The sequence below is a fragment of the Eleutherodactylus coqui genome, chromosome 5 (assembly GCF_035609145.1).
Source record: "Eleutherodactylus coqui strain aEleCoq1 chromosome 5, aEleCoq1.hap1, whole genome shotgun sequence".
In the NCBI taxonomy this organism is placed as follows: domain Eukaryota; kingdom Metazoa; phylum Chordata; class Amphibia; order Anura; family Eleutherodactylidae; genus Eleutherodactylus; species Eleutherodactylus coqui.
This window is the reverse complement of record NC_089841.1, coordinates 145,221,313-145,243,730: the sequence shown is the minus strand read 5'-3', so window position 1 is coordinate 145,243,730 and position 22,418 is coordinate 145,221,313. Positions and strand designations below refer to the sequence as shown.

The window sequence follows — 22,418 nt, the reverse complement described above, 5'->3', positions numbered from 1 at the left end:
AATTCTGGCTGGTCATTCAATCACTGACCATGTCTACACTGATCTATGATCGCTCAAACTCCCACAATCAGCGGTGTGTTTTGTTTTTTCTGAATAAGTGTCCCATGTAAAAAGGCCCTAAACCGAATAATTTGAAAATTCCTGTTCTGTACACCTCCTCACATATCTTATTACAATAAATGGTGGATTCTGTGTATCTATATCTAGGAGTCACCTTTCACAATAGGTGGTGGTCACAGTTTACCTGCTCCCCCTCCCTGCACAGGTCACAGAAAATGCCTAAAGCCATATTACATGGGAAAAGTGTCAAGCATTTCAGAGCGAGGATCATGCCCATAAAGCCATGTGTAGTGCAAAGTGTTAAGGCAGCAGAAATGCAGTCCTAAACTCTCACTCACTATCTGAAGGTTGGGAGTTCAATCCCCACTTAGTTCAGGTAGCTGGCTCAAGGTTGACTCAGCCTTCCGAGGTTGGTAAAATGAGTACCCAGCTTGGTGGGGGGTAATAAATAAATTACCTGAAAGCGCTGCGGAATAAGTTGGCGCTATGAATAACAAGATTCTTATTTATTTCAGTCAATGGGTCCCCTCCTGTCCATGGTGTGAATGGCCTATGAGTCTGCTGTAAAGCAGCTCTCTGCATCTAATACGAGATGCCGCCCTTCAGAAAATAAAAATAGATTAGAAAAAGGAATGTGTGTCACTATCTGGTTTTAATTAGTAAGAAAGTGTTCTATTCCCTTTAAGTATATAACTCAAGTGTGAACTGTCACCCAGTATATTAGGAATCATTACCTTTCCTGATGCTTTCATATTTGTTTCCTGTGAGAAGAAAGAAAAAATGTTGCCAACCATAATTTAATTCATCCACCGGCTAGTTTAATGGCTTTTATTTCAGGCCTTTTCTTCTTAATCCCAGCTATGCTTGTGTGGCTGTATTAGTGCGCAGGATTGTACCATTATGAATTGATTGATGGTCCCATTAACTCATTATCACCTCGGTCCCCTGTAGTCTGGCACATAAACACCATGGGCAGCCATAAAGACCCACTACCTTTTGTGCCTGGATGCCAGACTTTGGATTCCCTGACACTGTAGTCAATCCTGAAAGAATGAAAACTTTTTTAACCTTTTTAAAATTCCACTTTTATCGTTTATAATGCCCTGTCTAGACAAACTATTATCAAGGAAGTAACTTGCAGATAAAGCAGTGCACCTTTTGGCACACCAAACTCTGAGAGCATAGGTGATATGTGATAATCATGTACTATTAAAGGGCCACGCCAATGTTTTTTGTTTGTTTTTTTTTTCATTAGTTATCCCCTCTTCCCTTCCATTACATATAAGTATGCTAATGTCACTTTGGTTAGTTATTTCTATCTGAAACACTTGGCATCTTCTTTTTTTTTTCTTTTCTTCTTCTTAGATGGTCATGTGATCTCATCTCTGCTTGGACTTATGGATTCCTTTTCTAGTCAGATTCTCAGTTTGTGTAATGCTGTTACATGATGCCAAACACTGCCAGCAGGGGGCACACTTACTGATGTTGATCACACACTTATAATAGTGGATAATTGTGAAAGCAAAAAAAATAAAAAAATCACTTGCTCAACATGGTGCTTGATAAGCATCAGACAAGGGGCTGCACTTCATGGAAGTGGCTGGAATATACAGAGGAGACTTCCAGAGTGATAGACAATTTGCGGAGGGGGCAGGGATGGGAAAAAATGTGTTTTCACCAAAGTGACCCTTTAAAAGTGCCCCATTTCACTGTGTTACCCTGAAACTACTGCTGACTATACAGTATTTCACTGCACAGGAACATTCATTTGAACGCAGCTATTGTGATTCACTTAAGCTTTAGTGTGCCGCACCTTCTGATTGTATTCTGTTAGGCTGGCTTTACCCGCATGGACTCTGCAATAGGATTTGCAGCAAATTGCACTCTGTAATAGTTTTTTCCGCTCACAATTGTGGATACAAATTGTGTATTCTGCAAGCGGAGGAAAAATTGCAGCATGCTCTATGTTGCTGCGGACTCCGCAGAGATGGTCTTCATTAAGGTCAATGAAGGCAGTCCCACCCGCAGCCTATACACCAATTAATAACATTGTGTATGAGCTGCGACTATCCACATCTTCGCTAGGTGACTGCATGGGAAATACAAACCTTACAACAACACACTGTAGTGCGCATGATCAACAGCGAGCCGCCGCAGTCATCCACAATGCAGAAGCATATAGGTGCCACTGCGGGCCTCTCATGTGGAATCCAACCATGTGTGAACCTGGCCCTAGGGTATGTGCTGACAGATCACATCCTCTGCGTGTTCTCCAGACGGTGTGGATTGCCGCATTGCAAAGGGCCGGACCGTGGATTTAACATCTGCAGCCGAAGTCTGTTCCGTGCAGATCTTTTCCTCATTGGAGGATGAAACTTGTTACAATCTCATCCATGTGGCTAAAAGTGCAAATCTTGCAAATGTTCTGTGCGGAGATTCTGCTGCATTTCCACAGGCGACATCACCTCTGTGTACTGTTCTCTAAATACATCTGTTTAGTCATTTCATGTGACTTTTATGTACAAACCTATACACCTGAGACGAGAACTGCAAAAACCGTGAAAGGTCGACTGTTATCATGAAACGTCCGCTTTTATCAAACTCTTGACGTATTGGAGACCTACCACTTTGAATTAGCGGCCCTTTGACTTTTAACTTGGAGCTTTCTGCATTTCGGAAGACGTGCGCGGTAAATATTAACACAATCCCCCGTAGCCTTGAATGCGGTTGTATTACTCAGAGGAGCGCCACCGATGACAGGCGGATATGTCTGACATATCTGCATTTTAATAAAGGTACACGTTACTAAAGTCTTCCATCCAAAACCCTGAAGTCTAGAGTTCAGCCTGCTGTAACATTTGTCTCTGTCAATATTATTTATGATGCAGAGAAATAAATGGGTACAATGTGTTTTGTAGTGTGAGTATTGTAAGCACTTCTTGCTATGCAGACGCTGTAGCAGAATGTGAACCGCACCGGGGGACACGGAGAAGCTTTGCTGTAATGTATAATGCCAAGTGAGAGCTGGAAATAATTCATTGGATTTCAGCTGTAGAATAGAAAGCTTTACTGCTCACGACGGAGCACCCAGGGGACATGGCGCAGCGCCTGCCAGTGCAAACACTCTGTACCTGTTTAGAGAGTGTCTGTTGACACAAAGTACTCTTCTTTTTAGTGCAGAAGTATCTAAGTAAATACAGTTGCTTGCAGGTTGGAACACTTGAAGAGTCTGCACACTCTTAGGGACTGATATTGTTTATCTAGTGTGCAGTCAGACTGATGCATGCTTCCCGCTGACCTATGGCTAGGAGTGCAAGCAGCCAGCACAGGGTTAAGTGATCACAGCTGACTGTTCACATGCGTCTAGAAGGCAGCGGCCTCAGCTGAACTTGTTTTTGTTTAAGGGCTCCTTCATGCTGGCAATTGTGATATCGCCACAAGAAAATCGCCACAAAATCTTGGCCTTTTTCCCCCATGATTTTTGAAGGTTAGCGCTGCTTTTTGTCACAAACATCGCTACCGACTCGGGATTTTCTTGCACAATTTTGCCGCAATTTTTTTAGCGCAGAAGTCGATCGAGTTTCTAATGTTAAAAAATGCATCACACGAAAATCACAAGTTCATGCTTTCTGCTGCGATAAAAAGGCTCCATGGGGAAACATGGGAGATAAAAAAAAAAACACATCGCAGAAAAATAAGACATGCTTTTTTTTTTTTTTTTCCCCTCTCTCATAAGCGTGAAAATCCGCCATACATGACAGTTCTTTCTTAGAAACCATAAAGCCTAGGGAAATGATTTGTATACTGAGGAGAATCTACCTCATCTCTGTGTGTATACTGAGAATCTACCTCATCTCTGTGTGTATACTGAGGAGAATCTACCTCATCTCTATCTGACCTCCTATGTGTGTATGCTGAGGAGAATCTACCTCACCACCTAATGTGTATATGCTGAGGAGAACCTACCTCACCTCTTATGTGTATATGCTGAAAGGCTGTAAAGTACATAACAAAGCGGCCATAGCCTGTAGGGATGGAGCATGCCTTTAAGGCTAAGAAAGGGCTGCAGGCTGCAGTCTGGGGTTAAATTTGAATAAAAAGGGGTGTTACCTTTTTAAGGGTAAAAAGTGAGGAGAATGGGAGGGGTGGCACATTCTGCAGAGGAACATCTGTACATGCAGTCTGAGGAGAATCTAAGGGTGCTCTATGTGTATACATATTTAATTCCTTAGTTCTTCTGAAATAACCACGACTTAATTAAATTTCCTGTGTGAATAACACATAATCACCTGTACCAAATTAACTCAGGCAAAGCCAGGTATATCGGCTAGTATAATATATGTATATTACAGTATGCAGGAGAGAGATCTAATGTTGGACCAGTCTTCTGCATACTGTAATGTATGTATGCAGAAGAGCCCTCCGATGTAGGACCTCTACTCCTCTGCATAGTGTTAGAGATGTGTGTTGGACTTCGTCCGACATGGGAGCTATGCAGGGAAATCTCCATGTCGGATGAGGTCTAACCCTGCACTGGAAAGGGTTAAATCCCAGTGTGAACAAGACTTTTCATACATTTTTGATCCTTTTAGTTATGATTTAAAGGGTGTTTGCAAAATTAATTTTGCCCAAAAGAATACAGAGGTGCCAAATTCTCGGGAGGCATATGCCAATCATGGCATATCTGGGTGCTGGTCACTTGTCACACTTCATATCTGTGTTGGGGATTCCTGTCTTCTGATGTGCTAACATTGTGATATGACTGTTTGCATAAGCAGTACATGTTTTGGGATAGTTTCCCTTTTTAGAATGACTGACTGCTTTTGTTATCTGTGACTGAGAAGTGAAATTTGATGGGTGGAGCAGAGACTGCCATGAGATTACTGCTGACTCATCTGGGGTGAAATGTCTCTTTGTAAGTAAGCAGCTGAGAAGCTGAAATTCTTTAATGAGTGCTGAGATGTGTGGGAGTAGGATTACTGGGCTGAGGCGCACACTTGGCTTCATCTGCTCCCCCATGTAGTCGGCACTACTTTCAGACTTCCTACAAGGAAGTCAATGCAACCATCATTTAAAGTGACCTTACATGGGGGGGCGTGACTTACCACTGGCCAGGTAAAATGCTAGTGTTCAGAGTTCCTACACTCCTGCTTTTCTAATCGCACACAGGCTTCTACCAAGCCCAAGTCAGCAGTCCTAAGAGGGAGATGATGGGATGCAAGAAGACATTCAAAGGAAGGGCTTCTGTTATACAAAAACATTAGAAAATGTCAAGGTGGGCAAGAGCCTGGAACCTGATGGCTTCACCTCGAGGTCTTATAGAATTTTTGGCAAACTTCTAAACCCATTTTTACTTGGAGCTTTCAATGAGATATCAAGGGGTTGTTCTCTTTCCTCCCAGGATTTACAGACTCGTATCACTGTAATTTCAAAATCTGGAAAGACCCTTCCATCTGTATTTATTTCCGACCTATTTTATTGATAAACCTCCGTTATATTTTATGATCTTGGCCCTTCACCTGCAACCCTTCATTCCATCTCTCTCAAATAGGATAAAGTGGGGTTCGTTCCAGGCTGAGAGGCTAAAAATTATGCTATCAAATCCCTCGCCCTAATTGCTAGAGAGTGCCTCGCAGGGGACCCTCTGTCTCCATAGTAGATGCTGAAAAAGGTGTTTTTCTAGAAGCTACCCTTAAAAGGATAGGCTTAAGGGAGCATATAAAAGAATGCATTATGGCTCTATACAACCACCCTACTGCACGTTTTCAATTATTCCCTCTTTGACCTTTTCCAGATTAGGAAAGGGACTACACAGGGCCGCCCCCTTTTCCCCTTCCTCTACATTTTGGAAATGGAATCCTTGGCAAATGTACTACAGCAGAACGCCTCTATTAAAGGGGTTGTCCCGCGATAGCAAGTGGGGTTAAGCACTTCTGTATGGCCATATTAATGCACTTTGTAATATACATTGTGCATTAAATATGAGCCATACAGAAGTTATACACTTACCTGCTCCGGTGTTGGCGTCCCCGTCTCCATGGCGCCGACCGAAGCCGCCTTCTGCCTGGATTAGACGCGCTTGCACTGAAGGGGCCGCTCCGGCGTGCTCGCGCCGCACAGGTCTCTGCGGCGCGAGCACGCCAGAGCCGGACAGAAGAGGGCAGAGTGCGCAAGCGCGTCTAATCCCGGCAGAAGAAGGCTTTGGCCGGCGCCATGGAGACGGGGACGCCAACAGCGGAGGGGGTAAGTTTATAACTTCTGTATGGCCAATATTTAATGCACGATGTGCATTTATATGGCCATACAGAAGTGCTTAACACCACTTGCTTTCACGGGACAACCCCTTTAAGGACCTGAAGGCGGGCTCTACGGTGCACAAACGCTCATTGTTTGCAGGTGACCTCCTCATATATGATTTGTCCCCTAGGGTAGGGCTTCCAGTTATTTTACAGAAATTCAATAGATTTGGTAAATTTTTAGTAATTTTTAGTCAAATATCCAGAAATCTGAAGTTCTTAACGCTACTCTTTCCAAAAAGGAGGCAGCCCATCTTCGGTCCATCTTCCCCCTTTCAGTGGCAGTTAATATGCGTGAAGACTGAAAACCTTGGTTGACATCATTGGCCCCTCTGGAGCACGGGCTTGTTATTGGCTCCAGTACCATCAGCTTTGCAGCTTTAACATATTCTTGCCCCCCTCCTGGAGTAACTCTCGTCCTGGGAACAAGTGTTTCTCCCCTACTGCTTTAATGCACCCGGTCTCCTTGGTCTACAAGAGTGTAGAGGAGTCTGGTCCTAGTTTTGTGCAATCATGGGAAAGACACCTAGGGAAAAGTTTTGGAAAGGCTCTGTTGTCCAAATCCATCTTGTTGACCCGTAAATTATCAGTATCATGTAGACTACAGGAAATTGAACTATAAACTTCTATCCTGATGGTATAAAACCCAACTGGATTGCATAAATGTTACACACAAATCTCAAAGTCCCGCTGAAGCTGTCGGAGTTCCCCAGGCTGTTTATTACACATTTGGTGGGACTGCCCTTTTTTCGGGCCCGGTTATATACGACATTTCATGCGGTTCCTTTATTTAATAAACCCAGAGATGTCTCTGCGATCTGATTCCAGGCTTTATCTCAACACACAAGACCGGTCTACTTCAGTTCAGTCTTTTGGCTAGGAGACCAATTATCCCCAGATTATAGAAGTCCCATACTCCACCCTCTAGAGCCAAGTGGGTTGAGGCCATAAACTAAATGATCTTACTCTAGTTGGTTCCAAGTCAGAGAGACCATGGAGTGTTGCACCCGGGTGTGCAATGGGCCCTTGCCTTCCAGACCTACTCGGCATCGATTAGCTGAACTAGTTCTATCCCATCTGTATACTGGACTGACACTGACTACCATGTTACCCCCTCCTCCTGCCTCCCCTCTACCATTGTCTGTGTATTGTTCCCAGTTTCTGTGTATACAATTAAATCAGACTCAACATATAAGTAATTTTAAGTTAGGCCGGCGACCCTGCATCCATGTTTTCTTCTTGCGGATGACCGCGGTGGCTCGTTGTTGGTCATGCGCAGTACAGATTTTTCAATTTAAAAAAAAAAAAATCTGTTTTTAGCCGTTGCTAGGCGATGACCCGTGTACCCCACAGCCTATCTGTAATGTCAATTGCGGGTGGGCCACAGGTCAGACTGCTTCCATTCTGCAGCGGAATCCCACCCTGCCCGTGGCAAGAGGACATTACTTGCTCTTCTGGATCCACTATGTGGCTGTGCGGATCTTCTGTCTTCTCTGTGGATGTGGGTGGGCGCCCCGCAGATGCGCAGAGGAGATTTTTATTTTTTCTCTCGAAATCTCCTGCTTTTCCACGGGATCCATGGCACGTCTGCAGTGACAGCTGCGGGTGTGCCGCATATCGGACGACTACCATTTACTTCAATAAAAGCCGTCCCTGCGGAATCCGCAGCAAAATAGAGCGTGCTGCGATTTGTTTTCTGGACCAGAAGTTCTGCAAAACAAATCCGCATGCTTTAATTAAGCTGTGGACTCCCATGTCTCCCTATGAACAGCTTGGTCTGCGGGTACCCCGCGTGGATTCTGCAGTTCAAACCCACCTGTGGACATTAGCCCTTATTCTTACAGGGTGTGCGGAATACTGCGACTCATCCACGTGAGTGACTATCGCAGATTCTGCAATTCAAATCCGGTCTTGTGCCACTGGTCTTATTGGTATCTTACGCTTTTACACATTGAAAGGTTATGTTTTTTTTCGCTCACATTTTGCGGATATGAATTGCATATTCTGGAAACAGAGGACAAATTGCAGCATGTACTATTTTGCTGCGGACCCCGTGCATATGGCCTCCATTGAAGTCAATGGAGGCCGTCTGACCCACATCATCGCAGGTGCTGGATTACCAACTTGAAATCGGTCACCAACAACACCCACATCTGTAAGGTACATTCTATCTTCTCTGGTCTGCCACTTCCATGTATGAAAGCACCATTCTTCTGGACTCCGCTTGTACATCAGTCGTGTTGACCACGGCAAGAACTGTGTTTCATAATGTGCTGTATGTATTTTGTACCTTTTTAGAATTTGACATTGAGGTTTTGGGGGTGGTGAAATCTTTTCTTCCTATTTCTTCCTAATTTATGGCTATCACTAGAGGAAAAAAAGAGTTGTGCTGTGGTTTTCTGTTTTGTAAGAGTTCTTCCCCAGAATACTTAGTTCCTTCCAGCGCTGTTCTTCGGAATTGTAAGTAATATAAATATTGAATTGAGGGAGGAAGGAGGGTGTTTAAAGAGAGAAGTTGTCTCTTCCCTTTTCCAGGCTGCTCAGTGAAGAAATCTCTGGTTGTGATTCAGACGCTGTCACAATGTTCCAGACCCTTATTTTGGTGCTGCATTTGTGAGCTGAGTAATTGCTGTCTTTGCACCTTTCTTGGAAGCTTACGTAACTAGACGTAGGGGTGATGTGACAGGAGAAGTCATTAGGCTGTGTCCTTGATAACTGGGGATGGGATAAGTTGGGTTTTATTCTGTATGAGCGTCTGTCTGGCATCAAGCCAGAATGAATTTCTTCAACCTCCCTTTTTGTACTGTAAGGTCTCACACGGCACATGTGGGCTGCGTATTATGTACATACTTTTTATGCGCTTAAGGCCACTTTTCTCCTTAGGGAGAGCAACTATACTATAAACTAGGTGAGGAGACTCAAATGGCCACGCACGCTCCTCTGGGTAATATGCAAATAAGGGACATGGAATAAATCCTCCACAGTGCCACCTATTGAAAGGCAGCATTCCTTCAAGCCAAAGTTAGACTTTTACATGGAGTCTGGCTTTGCTTTGAATTCCCAGTCATTGTATAAGAAGTCTCACTTTGGCTTGAAGGAATGCTGCCTTTCAATAGGTGGCACTGTGGAGGATTTATTCCATCTCCCTTATTTGCCTAAGGCCACATCCACACGGGCGCCGATGATATCGCTATGTACAAAGGATTTTGTAGCCTCAGTCATGCTTTTCTTGGAAAAGTAGCATCACATCGCTGCTACCCGCAATCTTCTTGCATGATAAAAATTGTGCGTGGGTTTTTTTTTTTTTTTTTTAAATTTGTAGCGAGAAAGTTAATAGGCTTTTCTAATGTTAAAAAGAAGATTTTGCATCACACGAAAATTGCACTTGTCCTATGAGGCGATAACCAAGGAGGCTCAATAGGGAAACATGGGCTACAAAAAAAATCACTGCTATATAGAGCTTGCCGCGATTTTGTAGGCTTCGCAATGTAGCAGGCTACAAAACCTCACTTGTATGGAAGAGCCCATGGGAAACCATGGGCTCCACTTACATGCAATTTGTAGCACTGTCACATCACGGGAAAATTGTCTGTGATTGGTTCACGAGTGCCATGGCTCAGTCAATGACAGCCATCTCTTCCTGGAGGCGGGGATTGGGATCCTCCAATCCAGGAAGGGGTGGCAGAAAACTGGAGACTAATGCCAGGGTGCTTCAGGGAACAAGACGAGCCAGAGATGACAGCACCTCTTAGGTAAAATGTTTTTTACTATAGCTAGGGCTTATTTTTTATGCTAGGGCCTATACTTCAAACCCCCCACCTTACAAAGTCCCACGACTTTATAGCGACACGAAATAGCATTATCGCTGTGAGAAAACACAGTGCTATCGCATGGACCACTGGTGCGAGAAAAATCGTAGCGATATCACGTCAAAATTGTGTCACCCAATACACCATCCTAAAAGCCCATTGAATTACATTGGGCCAATCAGACCTGCGTTTTTCTCATATGCATGAAAAAAAAGCAGCCTGTCCTGATTTGGTGCATACTACGCCTATTATAGGCTATGGGAGGTTTAACAAATGCATGTTACATGCGTATTTGCTGTATACTGCATATTATTGCCACAGTTTTGGATGAGCGGTTTGGGAGCATTTTATTTACGGACCCCGATCCACATAAGTCAGACCTAGACCACAGAGCGTGCAGGGCAGTATCCCCTGCTGCTGGATGTGACGGTAAAACGTTTGCGCGTTCAGCTCATAACTTCTTCGAGCCATTTGTGCTGTAGGGTTTCAGGCAGGATGTGGTCCCACACAGGGGATTACTACCTTCACCGTGGTGGTGGGTTTTTAAGCTTGTGTTTCCGGACAGATTACTTATCCTTTTTGCTTATGTTTTTACAAAACACTGCAATTTCAACTATTGGCGCCAGATTAATTACAATTTTGTAATATCCTGATAGACGGTGAGAAATTTCTTGTTGGCTGTGAAAACACTTAGCTTTATCTTCTTCTTTTCAGATCTCCCTTCTGTTCATCAGAACAATCCAGCAAAGCCGCATGTAGAGTGATGGTCCTCGATGGTAGGTACAACGTTTTGGCACTAATTGTTTCTGCTTCATTTTGCAAGTAAATTCGCAGATATATAGATATATTGCAATATCAGCAATTTTAAAATCTACAGTACATCTGCACCCTTAATTCTTCCCATTGATCCTCTTCCAGCCCTATGTAAGGAACACATTCACGGTTCTTTCTCAGAATGGTTGGCGGGTGAACAGTCCTCTCTTCTCTCATGTAATATACCAGTTGTGGAAATTTTTGAATCCCATTGCAGCTAATAATGCAAACAAAAGTGGAGGTTTGTGCATTGAATTCAATGGGAGCTGCTCCTGTAATATCAACCCAGGCTGCTGCACTATGGTCAGCACTTTCTGCTTCCTGTGCTGACTAGTGACAGCGGACCCAGGAATCAGCTGATCAGCAAGGGCATTGAACAGCATGGACTTTCGTGCTCCATTTTACCATGGATTCTGTGTGTATGGGCTCCATTGCTATCTATGGATGTTTGATCCGCAGCACATATGCAATTCACACGATGTATGGATGCGGATTCACTCGCAAGTTGCTAGGAGACCAGATACAATTGGTATAAAGAAAGCAGGAATTTGTGGGCAGACGATGCAGGACGAAGTCTGGGGAGCAACACAACCATCCAGACTGTCTGCAACCTCCGCTTATTCTTCTGGGCTCTTCCGCAACAAGAAGTGGTTTATACTACTTCTAAAAGAAGTAGTATAGAACCAGCCAAGCCTGGAGAACCATATCCCATTCTGAAGGCTCTCAGAACATCTCACCATGACAGCATGAGAGAATGTCGCCTGAGCGATAGAGGGTGTTTCCGGGGGATTGGGCTACTTCCTGCTTGCAATTTTTCTGCCATGCAGATGATACGCTGTTCATACGTGAAAAACTGCACGCATAACAGACCATTCGCAGTTATTATGATCATACGCAGGTCTTACGCTGCGGATATCCGCGAGCCGAAAGTGACCTGTCCGTACGCGTACATCTATGCAGAAAACCGCAAACATATGCGACCCTACGGAATTAGTTTCCGTGATTATTTACTGGTCTTCTGCAGATATCCGCAAGCTGTGTCCGACCCGTTCGTGTGGGCCCGGCCTAAGTGGTAGAGGCCCAGTTCCAGAGGTCTCCCTTTTAGGCCACCACTAAAGCCTGTGTCTTGTCTGCAGAGAAGATGCTCTCGGCTTGCGAACCAACAGGGGGAGGTCAGTCATTTATTTGTCTGTTATGAGTATACATATACATTCTGCTGCGATGACCTGATGGAGTACTTCATGATGGGGCCAGATAAGGCCTGACGTGATAATGTGTGGAAGCAGGCGGGTGACTGTAGACACCACGGTCTCCTTTCAAGGTTGCGCATCTCAACGCTGCTATTTATAAATGAAATGGCAAGTCCGCGCAGCGCTTGTAGAGAAAGTAGGTTACACATAGGAGGACTGATAATTAGAGGTGATTGAAGAGACGGAGCTATTAAAAGTCCTAAGTAGTTTTTCAACTCCTAGAGGCATTTGGAAAGCCGCCACTGTTACCATGGTAACAAAGGAATAATTAGTTGCTTCCAGGGCTGGGGAAAACACTTCTACTTCTGGCTAGAATACAGTCGAGAAGTCTTATGTAATGCATAGTGTCTGAGACAGTCCGGAAACTCTCAGATACAATTACAAAGCTTGTGCCTGAATTCCTGGGTAGAAACTCATGAAGCGCTTTAGTGAATACAGTTAGAACGCAGCCGGGTGTAGAAGCAGAGGGGGGGCGCTGCTTAAGAATGGCCATTTCTACAGGAGTCTATTTCATATTGGTTGCTTGAAATTCCAAGAATAACCAAAACTCTTGCCAAGATGTCTGATTTATGAATCAAGAACCGTCCTTTCAAAACTGCGTCCTGCCAATGCATGCGGCTATCGGTGCTCTCATCTGCCAACTGGCTCCTATGGACTCAACAATCGCGTGATCACATACAAACATGGCCATTGTTACCAGCGGATTGCCACTACCAGACATACAGCAATGAAAGGCGGTTATATTGAAACACTTGGTATCGTTTATCAAACCAGATGAAATATTGCTATGTGATAACTCATTTATAATATGCCAGCATGATTTATCATACTGCTACTCTTTTGTAGACTGAAACTTTCAATGAAAATTGTTTAAACAAAACAAACCCTGGCCATTAGTAGTCTACAAGTGGACAACCCCTTTAACCCATTAATAACAGGATGTAAATTTATGCCCTGTGCGTTAGGGGTTTGTATGGAGGGGGATTGTGAGCCTCTATGGTATTACATTTATACACCAATCGCAAGTTCAAGATTTAAAAAAATCAAAAAAAAAAAAATTACTTATTAGAAATAGTAAAAGGAAGTAAAAGTTTAGGAAAATCCCCCTTTCCCACACTTCTAATAAAAAATCGAAACCATAAAAAAACATAATCGTATATTTGGTATCACTGCATCTGATCTATCAGAGAAAGGCCTCATGTCCACGGCACGTGCGGATTCCCGTAGCAGAAGACGGGCGTGTCAATGCAGAAATAATTTTTAAATGCTTGCCGGCGATCGTGGATGCACTGCGGAACGATTGCACGGAAAAGATCGCAAGCCCAAAGTGACTGCCTTCCCCCTCCTCTCCACCTCCCTGCTTGGTCTTCAAGCAACCAGAAACTGCCTACAATTCTATAATGCATCCACAATTATATTGTTGATGCATTATGGAAGCGAGTGATCAGCAGAGGTCTATGGAGCCCATCCACGGTATAATGCAGTATGCCGCATTTTCTTTTCTGTGTGTGGCCTCCATAAATAACACCTGCGGATTTGAATTGAAGTGCTTATGCCCCCTGGTTTCCTATGGGTGGCTTGATCTGCGGATTGTCCGCGTGTGACACCTGCAATTCAAATCCGCCCGTGGACATTGGGCCTAACCTGTTTTGTGCAGCATGGCGAGCCTTGTCAGAAAAAAAAAACACACAACACAAGAATTTCACCGGGGGTGGGAGAGGACCGAAAATGCAAAAAGGGGTTGGTGGTTAAGGCTGGGTTCACACATGGCGGATTTGCCGCGCCAAATCCGCCGCCGGCCGCTAATCTCGGGATTAGCCAGCCATGTGGATGAGATTTCTCAGAAATCTCGTCCACATGGGACGGCTAATCCGCTGCGGTAAGTGCGGCTGAAACCGCGGCTGCGACCGCCGCAGCCGCGGTTTCAAAAGATGCAGCATGTCTATTTCCTTTTTTTTTTTTTTTGTTTATTTTCGTCGCGGCCGCGCTCTCCTCTATGGAGCGCCGGCCGCTACGGAAAAGCGAGCGGCCGCTTCGAAGCTGCCGTGGCTGAAACCGCGGCGGTTCTCCTGGCGGAAATCTTGCGGTTTTTGCTACGGCCAAACCGCGAGATTTCCGACGGGAATACGCCTAGTGTGAACCCAGCCTAAAGGCTATTTTTCAGTGCAGCCACTGAACTTGTAGCGCAGCAGGGATATGCTGACATGTGGAAGAGGCTATAGATTCCTCCCGTACTGCTCGCCAGGCCACAAACCCTGAAAGAAGCAATTGTCAACCCCTCTCCTGGCTCGTGGCTTAAGTATGATGCTAGAAATCAATCAAGAGCCAGGGAGAGGGGTTGACATCATTTAATGCAGAACACCCAGAACCATCATCTAGCAATAAATCGCTCATCGGTCCACTATAGTATAATTTACATAGAGCATGGTGGTTTCAAATGTTGATTTTGGGTTATAGACTGCTCCTCATTTGCTAACGGTTGCAAGTCTTTTTTTTTTTTTTCCCTGGACACATAATCCAAAAAGATCAAATGGACAACCTTTTTACAGACCGATCAGAAGATTATACTGAATGGTAAAGATTATAAGTAGTGCTTGTGTATAGGTCATTGAGAGAAACTCATTTCCAGCATTTACTGTAACCTGCAAAATGATAGATACAGTGGGTATTATGAACACAAAATGGATCCACACATAGAGCTTAGAATAATTAAAATGGATAAACTTTATTACAAAACAAAATAGTAGTTAAAAACTTATGTATAATGGGAGAAAATGAGGATCTGGATTGCAGGAAGAGGACTTATAAAAATATTCACGGTATAAATAGGATAGCAATGAATACAATAGTGGATCTACTGAGTCATATATAATACAAGCCAGGCAATAAATTAAGACTGCCAGATCACACAAAATAGAAATACAAAGCTGTTACCACATTCTAGTCAAGACCTGTATCCTGAGTGGGTGGTATTGTATCTTGATGCCACTGGAAGCTAGTGGTTTGACGGAAGTAACGCCCCTCTCGCACCCCTAGCTCCCGATGGGGTAAAGACACGAAGGTCCTAGCAGCACAGTGTGCATTGATGTGTGCCTGCCCTACAGCCTTAGCCTGACTTTGTGTGCTTAGCCTTACATTATCAGCTGTAAATTCTGCATGTTAACGGTGTATCATAGCAGCATTAACATGTTATAATGTAAGCCTAAGTAGAGAATGTACTCTTCATAAGGCTGCAGGACAGGCACACATCAATGCACATGCTGCAGCTGCAGGGCACCTGCCGCCTCAGTGCTGCGTCCTGGCAGCCGGCTGTCAGCTCTGTGCCGCCCCACGCCTGTGTGCTCACTCACTCCGCTCCCCCGTTCACTGTTGCCAATGCTGCTGCAGGCCCCGCTTGTGGTCCGCCGCCTCTCTACTGCGTCCCAGGAGCCGCCTGTCAGCTTTGCACCATCCCCTGCCTCTGTGCTGCGTGACGGCTGCTCCCCTGCTCAAGAAAATAACGGAAATCTGTGATATTTTTCACGGACCCTGGAAAAAAGTGCTCTATATTTACTAACTGTCAGGAATCTCTGGACGGTTGACGGCTGACATGCTACTGCTTTAGTAACTGCTGCACAGACATATGTCCTTATTAATATTAATACCATAATACAACAGGTACACAATGAGGTCTAGAGACACAACGACAGACTTTTGATTAATTGGCCTCTGTGCTGCACCATACTGGATATGAAATGGTCATCAATATGTGATATTTGGGTTGCTTTACCAGTGTGTTTTAAATTCACGATCAGTCTACTTAAATTCTGCAGAATTGATTGGACACCACTTCACATTATAAATGAGTGGCCCAATTGTATTGGCAGTAATGCATGCCCTTGCTATAATACTGCATCCACCATGTTTGACATGATGTGGAACAGGGTACTGGTGCATCTTGTGTCCACCAGAAGAATAGGTGGAGACATGGGTTGCCCTGGTTAAGTTCTAGGGGAGGGCCAGGGGACGCCCACAAGAGCAGATTGGCTGATACTCGGCCTTCAGGCAATTGTGTTCGCCGCTGCCCTGGCATCTCTGTTGATCTGCGCATTTGGCCACTGCCGTGAGTCTTCCCTCCTGGCATCCTGAAATTTCCACTCCCAAAACAATTGTGAGCTTCTGGCCACCGCTGTGACTTTCCCTCTGTTTGCCTGCAATGTCTTGCGCTCTGTATGTGCTCCCTGCTGGTTCCCCTCCTGCCTTTTGTCACTCACCCTCCTCTGTCCCTTGTCCCCTTCCGGCTACTGCCCTTTGTTTCCTCGCCGCCGTCTCATCAGCGCTTGAATGTGTGTCCTCTGGTCCTCCTCCTGCGGCGCTCTCCCTTGTCCTCTCCCCGGATACTGCACTGGGAATCAATGCTACAGGTGAGCACACTGCAGCATCCGCTCCCTCTGCTGCTGCTAATGCTGCTCCTTAGCCAGCTCCTGAAGCCGGCTCCATCAGTCCTGTCACTGCTACTCCTGTAAGCCTAAGACTAACCCTCCAGCCACGGCAAACTGCCACCCTAGCTAGCCAATTAGGAGCTTGGCGGCGTTAACAGGACGGATATACTAATTCACTATGTCTCCATCCATACTTCTGGTGGAGACAAGATGCACCAGTACTGTGGTACAGTATGTCTTGGATCTTGAGTCTACATTTCTTCACTCTATTCTCTTCCCATTAATCTTGCTTTCAGCTATGCAAACAATTTTGTTGCATAAATATGCATATTTAGATGTTATCTAGCTTTTATGTGGTATTTCTGTTCTTGAGTATTACCTGTAGTTTGCATCTTGACATAACCCTCCCCTCCCTTGATTTATTTTTTTTATTTTATTTTTTTTATATTCTGGAAGGCATTTCTTGATTGTAGGCTTGGACTTCTTTGAAAGTATTCTTTACTTGGTTAGATGTTGTCAAGGGGTTTACCAATGAAAGAATTCTGCAATCCTCTATTTAAGTTGCCTTCCATGCCCTTCCAGGACTATATCAATGAACAGAACATTTCAAAAATGTCCTAAATTCCTATATGGAAATATGCAACAAATCCTGAATAGTGTATTTTATATTTACAATTTTAATCAAGTTTTGTGTTCTGAAATTGTAGTCCAATAAATGGAACATAAAATAAATCTAAATGTCTTGAATATTTAATCCTAATGGGGATAAAAAGCCTGATTTTACTATTTTAATATAGTAAGTTTTAGCACTTAAAAAATGAGTCCTATATAATGGAGTCTGAGTTTGGGAAAATTGAGGATTCAAGAGTCGAAGGTTTGGCTTACGGACTCCACAGCCCCACCATTGCCAATATTTTTATAGCGGTGTCAGTCAGCTGGACGTATCGCGGAGCCTCAGAACCAAAGGAGCTCTCCAGTCATACCGGATGATAATCCTGAAGAAGGCAGCTGCTACATATCAATTTGCACATCAGGCATCACTGTTTTTAGGCATATACTGTAATGTAATCTGCCTGTTCTGCGTAGTTGTTCCCATTGTAAGCCTGTGAGTCTTGCATAGTACATATGCTGGCCCTGTAAACTGAATTTTATGTTGGAAATGAGAAACAAAGAAGATGAATCTAATTTTTCTGTTTTTTGTTTCTGTGCGCCAATTACTAACAGCTCATTGTAATTGATGAGATTACTTATGACCTAACTTCGTTTTCTGCATTTACTTTAAAAACACATGACTTTGTGGTTAGCGTGTAAGTGTGTGACACATTGCTAGAAATATAAATTCTTTTCCACGATTGTGTTGTTTTTTTTTTGTTTTTTTTTTCCTTTGGGGAAAACCAGTAATTGGATGGCCATATGGAAAAGCTACTTCTAATGGAAAGCATATTTCACCCAGGCAAAGTACAGCGTGTCTGCTTAGAGCATGGAATAAAAATAAGAAGCAATCAATAACCGTACAACACCGAGGAAGGAAAGCGCTTCACTTGCATCCCAAGCCCCGCAAGGGTTCACGTTGTGATGCTTAATTAATATCAAAAACCACTTCTAGGTCAGCAGTAACTTTATAGGGATATTTCTGGTGCAGATCGTTACCAGTTACCAAATGTTCAATATTTAGGGCTTTCTCACGCCTTCGTCTGGGAGATAATATTGAGATGTGAACAGTCCCTTAGGGCTCATACACACCTACATTTAGCCTGCGTTAAGGCTTTTTGTCACTCTCTCCCTCCTGTTTTTGGCGCAGAGAAGTGGAAATACAGAATTTTCCAAATTGAACTAAATTTGGAAAATAAGTGTTTATTTGGACGGACAAGCATGTTACAATAATCAAGCCATAGTAGCATCACATACAATGGTACAGTCGATACGTATACATACTTATTGATGCGCCCATTCTCCCACTCCACCACCTCTCCTCCGTGGAGTTTGTTGCTGGCTTGCCTCCGCCCAGTCTTTTTCTTTTAATTAACAGAAGTCGGTCCCACCTCGGGATAGGGGACCGCGAGGTGGAACAGAACAAAACAAAGAGACATACAATGAAAGCAAAAAGTTAAACAAGGGTAAGGCTCCTAGAAGCCCATAGGGGGATTAGGGGGGGGGGGGGAGGGAGATGGGGTGTGGGTGGTCCGGGTAGTGGATTATGCTCGCCTGTTGGGTACCTATTTGCGCAAGCCTTATAGTCTGGTTAGGCAACTCCATTAGTGGGTGGGCTCCGGTATCATCATATCTGAGGTCCCCTGCGCCAGAGGAAGGGCTGCATGGCCCGTTCCGCTCGCGGGGGGGGGGGGGGGGGGCGGCTGTCAGGGCACTGGGTGTTTACGACACATTTGTTGTCCTGGAGATCCAGTCCCCCAGGCCAGGTGACAACCTAAAGTCCAACCATGGCCTCCATGTTGCATAAAACTTCTCCACCGTAGCATCCTCCTCAGCCCTCATCTCCTCGAATCTGGCCAACGTGTTCACTGCCTCGACCCAGTGGGTCTTAGTGGGGCTCGTGGTGTCCCGCCAGAGCCTTGGAATTATCTGCCTCACTGCCAGTATGAAAAATTTCAATAAACCCTTTCTCACCTGGGCTATAGATCCCCGGAACATGGACAGTAGGGCCAGCTCAGGCGAGAACACCACGCCTGCCCCAGATAAGTTATTGTATAACTCCTCTACTTCCTTCCATAATGCCGCCACCGGGGGGCAAGCCCACCAAATATGCACCATATTTCCCTGTCCGCTCAGACATCTCCAACAATGGGGGGAGGACTGGGGAAACATTTTGTGTATTCTGACCGGCGTGGTATACCAGTGGGTCAGGATCTTATAATTTAGCTCATGCAACCTGGAATGCACCGTTGCCTTGTGCGTGAGAATGAAAGACCTCTGCCATTGTTCCGCAGAGAAGGTTTTCCCCAGTTCGCCCTCCCACGTTCCCGTAAACGTCGGGGGTTCGTCCCCCATCTCACGATCCAGCATCAACCTGTATAGTAATGAAATAAGATGCCCAGTAGATTCAGCTGACATGCATAATGCCTCAAAGGGTGTGAGGGCTTTAGATAGGTTCGAGCCGGGTGTCAGGGAGTCCAGCGAGCCCCTCAGTTGTAAGTAAACCATCCAAGCCCCCGGCGGAATCCTGGACTCCGCGAAGAACTCCGCCAACGGCTTTATCCCGCTTTGGCTTATCACATCTCTAAGACGTGGAACCTGTACTGCTGGGGTCAGCAGCAAGGTTCTATTCGTCACAAAAGCCTTGAATTGGGGGTTGGCCAGAATAGGGGTGAGGGGACCCGGGATCGAGACCAGCCCATCTCTTCCGGCAAAGCCCGACCAAGCCTCCCCCAGAAGCCTCAATAGGGGTGACACTCCCGGGTAATCTCTGATCAGGCCGCCCGGGACCCAAAATATCCCCTGGGTCAGGCCTGGATCCGAGTCGAGTTCCATTTTGACCCAAAGTTTGGCAAATTGAACTAAATTTGGCTTTAAAAAAAACAAATGTAAAGCTCTCATTTTGCTTTTGTTCCGTTAGGTTTCCGTTTTTTTTTCTTAACTGAACAAATGGCGCAGTCTGCAAGATCTATATTTAATTAAACTTGTTCTACTTCTAAATTGTAGCGCTCTTGCCAATTGTTAACTAATTCTTGGAAGGGGGCCTGTAAACAAGCCCTGTGTGCAGTCTCATCTGCAGTCACGTTACTTCCTTTCATCCGCCCCTTCTTCTGCTGTGTGTAGGTTAATAAGATGCAGATGCCGAGGGAATAACATTTAGGCTATACATACAGCTTGGTTTTTAAATTCTAATATTTGTTTTGAAATCCTGATTGAAAAATAAGCGCAGAATATCAGTCAAAGGATAGGTAAGGTCAAAATGTAGATGTTTTTTAGGCTTTGTTTACATCTGTACCAAAGGTGTTTTTTGTTTTTTTGTTTGTTTTTCTTTTTTAAAATGGAAACCACAGTATTGTGTCAAATCCTTTGCATGATGAACACCAGCGGCAGATGACAGACCTCATTAAAGGGGTTATCACAAGGTAGACTTATCACCTATCTATAGTATAGGTGATAAGAGACCCCCACTGATCCCGAGAACAGGTAGCTTTCCCCCCTCATTTCTTGTTACCTCGGGCACTTTCCAGCCACCAACAATGACTTCAGATCGAATGGAGCAGTGGCCAAGCATGCGCGACCGCTATTCATTCAAGTCAGGTTGCCGAAAATTGCAATGTACAAGCGCTCGGCTATCGCAATCAGCCCCATTGAAGATGAAGCAGTGACCCCGCCGCTTCATTTAGTCTCCTCCTCACTGCAGGGGGTTCAGTGAAGAAGACAGGGGGACACAGGACCCCCACCAATCAGACTTTTATCATCTATCCTATAGAAGAAAGCATGGAAACTGGGGAGAAGGGGAAATATAAAAAAATGGGGGATCCTGCGCTAGCTATCTAGACGGAGTTGATTTAAAGCATGCATTAGGCCAGGGTAATACAGTAGGTAGGCAACTGAGGATGAGCATACTTAATGCGATGATGCCGGATAGTGAGAAATTGGTCCTGAATATCCAATAAATTACTGGTTAGCTTCTAGGTCCATCCTAGATTTAGCTTCTTGTAGGGGGATATTTCTCTTATAAGAAAGAGTGATCATTTGTTTTGCTGCCAAGAGGAGAAAAGTAAGGAAGTGAAACTGGGTGCAGAAGGCGGTGGAAGATGAAAGATAAGGATGTGAAGACCATATATGTTACCAGAATTCCTAGACCAGAATTGAACCACTCTAGAGCGCATCCACCAGGTGTCTAACTTGTTCCCTGGCTCAGCACACACTCTGAAACAAGATGATGTGTAGATGGGCACACAGTGCACTATCCATGTGGGTACTAAGTACCATCTGATAAGGACCTTGTAAGCTGATTCTAAAGAGGCATGGCGGATTTGAACATTTTAGATATCGTCAGTCAAATTATAGTCCAAGCTAGGGGTTTCCTGTTCAGTGATTTAGATACCGTTTCCATGCTTGTGCATATTTATGATGACTTTTTTTAAAGATTAATATGGAAGTGAAAACAAATATGGATTCATTTGCAAAAGGGTCCAATTTTGGCAATACCCCTCATAAACATGGCTGTCCGATTATGGGAGATGGCAAAAGATCTCTTGAGCTAGGGATATTGTGACATCTGCAAAGCCTGGAAAGGTTTTATCCCAGAACTTGACAGAAGATGGTATAGTCAAAGAGTCATTGGCGCACCACCAATGATGCAAGACAAGAAAGGTCAATAGTGGTTGAAAGTTAGGGTCATTCCAAATGTGCGTGAGAGGATTATGTGCCATAGAGAAAGGGAGTTGCGTATAAGAGGTACTAAGTAAAGAGGGTCTGCAGTTCTAGGGCAGACACATCAGCAAATCTATATGTACCTGGCCACATTCGGAAGTTCTAGTAGAAGGGATCTTAAGTGGTAGCGGAGGGTGGTTTGGACTGTTACAGCTGCTTGGTAATGATTCTGGTGTACAGGTACCCCAAAATCTTTATATTTATGTAAAATGTGTTTAGCTACTTTAGACCAATAAGAGTCCCACATGAAGGAGAACATTTTTCTTTGGAGATTGTAAGCTAGGACAGACTCTAGGAGAACGCAGAAGAGGTTTAATAACTTTGGAAGCCAGGACATTTTGATCTTATGAAAGTCTCCAAGCCATAAGATGGGAAGATTCGGCCCGGGGTCCCAACAGA

At 44.5% G+C, this 22,418-nt stretch overlaps 1 protein-coding gene across 14 annotated transcripts in view; it reads left to right on the top strand.

Annotated features, from left to right (window-relative positions):
- The window catches only part of NCOR2 (nuclear receptor corepressor 2), a 364,680-nt gene that overhangs the window by 52,985 nt on the left and 289,277 nt on the right, over nt 1-22,418 (top strand). For all 14 annotated transcript variants that reach the window (XM_066603378.1, XM_066603367.1, XM_066603368.1 and 11 more), the window contains exon 2: nt 10,880-10,941. The gene's annotated coding sequence lies outside the window, so the exon portion shown is untranslated. The remainder of the gene's footprint in view (nt 1-10,879; nt 10,942-22,418) is intronic.